Below are 3,721 nucleotides of genomic sequence, written 5' to 3'. Positions count from 1 at the left end.
ACGGCTAATCATCTGTCAGTTCTCGATCATACTGGAATAGGATTCAGTAATCCTTTTGCGTCTGTCACTACGCCCAGCACTCGCGAGTTTGAAGCTCGTCACAGCCATCCCTTTCCAGATCCTACTCAGAATACCACAGACAAGGTTTAGACTTTTCGGATCTCAAGAATGGCCGCCAATAATTCTAGCCTATACCACAAAGACTCTGATCGTAGATCAGGAGGCTAAGAGATATGCATTCAAGCTTGTTTGCATGTGGAACGGAAGTGTTTGTCAGGCACGCGTTCATAAGTGAGAATGATGATGAGCATCACATAATCATCACATTCATCATGTTCTTGTGTGCGAATGAATATCTTAGAGAAGAAATAGGCTTGAGTTGAATAGAAAAATAATAGTACTTTGCATTAATTCATGAGGAATAGTAGAGCTCCACACCTTAATCTATGGTGTGTAGAAACTCTACCGTTGAAAATACATAAGTGAAAATAGGGTAGACATGGCCGAGTGGCCAGCTCCCATGGAGGTCTCAGAACGTAAAAGTTACATAATGTGTTCCAGAGATGTGAAATAAATCACTAAAAGTAGTTTTTATACTAAACTAGTAACTAGGGTTTACAGAAATGAGTAAATGATGCAGAAATCCACTTCCGGGCCCACTTGGTGTGTGCTTGGTCTGAGCATTGAAGTTTTCACGTGTAGAGGTCTTCCTTGGAGTTGAACGCCAGTTTGTAACTTGTTTCTGGTGTTTAACTCTGCTTTGCAACATGTTTCTGGCGTTTAACGCCAGAATAGGGCAGAAAGCTGGCGTTAAACGCCAGTTTCCGTCATCTAAACTTGGGCAAAGTATGAACTATTATATATTGCTGGAAATCCCTAGATGTCTACTTTTCAACGAAATTGAGAGCGTGCCATTTGGGTTTCTGTAGCTCCAGAAAATCCACTTTGAGTGCAGGGAGGTTAGAATCCAACAGCATCTGCAGTCCTTTTTCAGCCTCTAAATCAGCTTTTTGCTCAGGTCCCTCAATTTCAGCCAAAAAATACCTGAAATCACAGAAAAATATACAAACTCATAGTAAACTCCAGAAATGTGATTTTTAATTAAAAACTAATAAAAATATACTAAAAACTAATCAAATCATACTAAAATCTATGTAAAAACAATGCCAAAAAGCGTATAAATTATCCGCTCTTCACAACACCAAACTTAAATTGTTGCTTGTCCCCAAGAAACTGAAAATCAAATAGGATAAAAAGAAGAGAATATACTATAAATTCCAAATATCAATGAAACTTAGCTCCAATCAGATGAGCGGGACTAGTAGCTTTTTGCCTCTGAATAGTTTTGGCATCTCACTTCATCCTTTGAAGTTCAGAAAGATTGGCATCTATAGGAACTTAGAATTTAGATAGTGTTATTGATTCTCCTAGTTCAGTTTGTTGATTCTTGAACCCAACTACTTTATGAGTCTTGGCCGTGGCCCTAAGCAGTTTGTTTTTCAGTATTACCACCGGATACATAAATGCCACAGACACATAACTGGGTGAACCTTTTCAGATTGTGACTCAGCTTTGCTATAGTCCCCAATTAGAGGTGTCCAGGGTTCTTAAGCACACTCTTCTTTTTGCTTTGGACCTCGACTTTAACTGCTCAGTCTCAAGTTTTCACTTGACACCTTCACGCCACAAGCACATGGTTAGGGACAGCTTGGTTTAGCCGCTTAGGCCAGGATTTTATTCCTTTTGGGCCCTCCTATCCACTGATGCTCAAAGCCTTGGATCCTTTTTTACCCTTGCCTTTTGGTTTTAAGGGCTACTGGCTTTTTGCTCTTGCCTTTTGGTTTTAAGAGCTTTTGGCTTTTTCTACTTGCTTTCTATTTTTTCTATTTTTTTCGCCATTTTCTTTCTTTTCCTTTTTTTTTCTGCAAGCTTTGTTCTTCACTGCTTTTTCTTGCTTCAAGAATCAATTATATGATTTTTTAGATTATCAAATAACATTTCTCCTTTTTCATTATTCTTCAAGAGCCAACAATTTTAACATTCATAAACAACAAATTCAAAAGACATTTGCACTGTTCAAGCATTCATTTAGAAAGCAAAAAGTATTGTCACCACATCAAAATAATTAAACTAATTTCAAGGATGAATTAAAAATTCATGTACTTCTTGTTCTTTTGTAAGTAAAACATTTTTCATTTAAGAAAGGTGATGGATTCATAGGACATTCAAAGCTTTAAGACATAGACACTAGTGATCATGTAATAAAGACACAAATATAAATAAAACATAAGGCTCAAAAACCGAAAAACAGAAAAATAAGTAGACAAGGAGATTAAGGAATAAGTCCACCTTAGTGAGGGTGGCGTCTTCCTCTTGAAGAACCAATGGTGCTTTTGAGCTCCTCTATGTCTCTTCCTTGCCTTTGTTGCTTCATCCCTAGTGATTTTGGTGCTCCTATCCTTAGTTGCTCCCAATAGTTGTGTGAAGGAAAATGTATCCCTTGAGGCATCTCAGGGATTTCTTGGTGAGGGAATTCCTCATGCTCTTGTTGAGGTCCATGAGTGGGCTCTCTTGTTATGCAGTCAAATGCTCTACTACTGAGCTATGGACCCTTGAGATGAATCTCTCCATCTCCCATGACTCGGAGGTAGAAGCTTTTGTCTTCCCTTTCCTCTTTCTAGGGGTTTCTCCGGCCTTAGGTGCCATAAATGGTTATGGAAAAACAAAAAGCAATGCTTTTACCACACCAAACTTAAAAGGTTTGCTCGTCCTCGAGCAAAAGAAGAAAGAAAGAAGGGGAAGAAGAAGAAAATGGAGGAGATGGAGGGGGAGAGAGAGAGGTGGGTTAGGTGGGGATCCTGTGGGGTCCACAGATCCTGAGGGGTCAAGGATGTATCATCCCTGCTCCTATTAGGCGTGTAAACGCCCTTAGAATGCATGTCTGGCGTTAAACGCCAGCTTGCTGCTTGTTTCTGGCATTAAACGCCAATTCCATGCTCTGTTCTGGCGTTAATCGCCAGTCTGGTGCTTGTTTCTGGCGTTTAACGCCAGCTTGATGCTTCTTTCTGGCGTTGAACGCCAGTTTGATGCTTCTTACTGGCGTTTAAATGCCAGTAAGCTCTTCCTCCAGGGTGAGCTATTTTTAATGCTGTTTTTCATTATGTTTTTTATTTTTCAGTAGTTTTTGTGACTTCACATGATCATCAACCTAAAGAAAACATTAAATAGTAATGGAAAATAAATAGATATAATTAGATAATATTGGGTTACCTCCCAACAAGTGCTTCTTTAATGTCAATAGCTTGACAGTGAACTCTCATGGAGCCTCACAGATGTTCAGAGCATTGTTGGGGCCTCTTAACACTAAACTTAGAGTTTGGTTGTGGCCTCTCAACACCAAACTTAGAGTTTGGTTGTGGCCTTCCAACACCAAACTTAGAGTTTGAATGTGGGGGTTTTGTTTGACTCTGCAGTGAGAGAAGCATTTCATGCTTCCTCTCCATGGTTTACAGAAGGAGAACCTTGAGTCTTAAATACAAGGTAGTCCTCATTCAGTTGAAGGACCAACTCTCCTCTGTCCACATCAATCACAGCTTTTGCTGTGGCTAGGAAGGGTCTTCCAAGGATGATGGATTCATCCTCATCCTTCCCAGTGTCTAGGATTATGAAATCAGTAGGGATGTAAAGGCCTTCAACCTTTACTAACACGTCCTCTACTAGT

This window comes from Arachis hypogaea, chromosome 13 (assembly GCF_003086295.3).
Source record: "Arachis hypogaea cultivar Tifrunner chromosome 13, arahy.Tifrunner.gnm2.J5K5, whole genome shotgun sequence".
NCBI classification, from domain to species: Eukaryota; Viridiplantae; Streptophyta; class Magnoliopsida; order Fabales; family Fabaceae; genus Arachis; species Arachis hypogaea.
The sequence above is the reverse complement of the archived record's forward strand: the minus strand, read 5'-3'. Positions refer to the sequence as shown.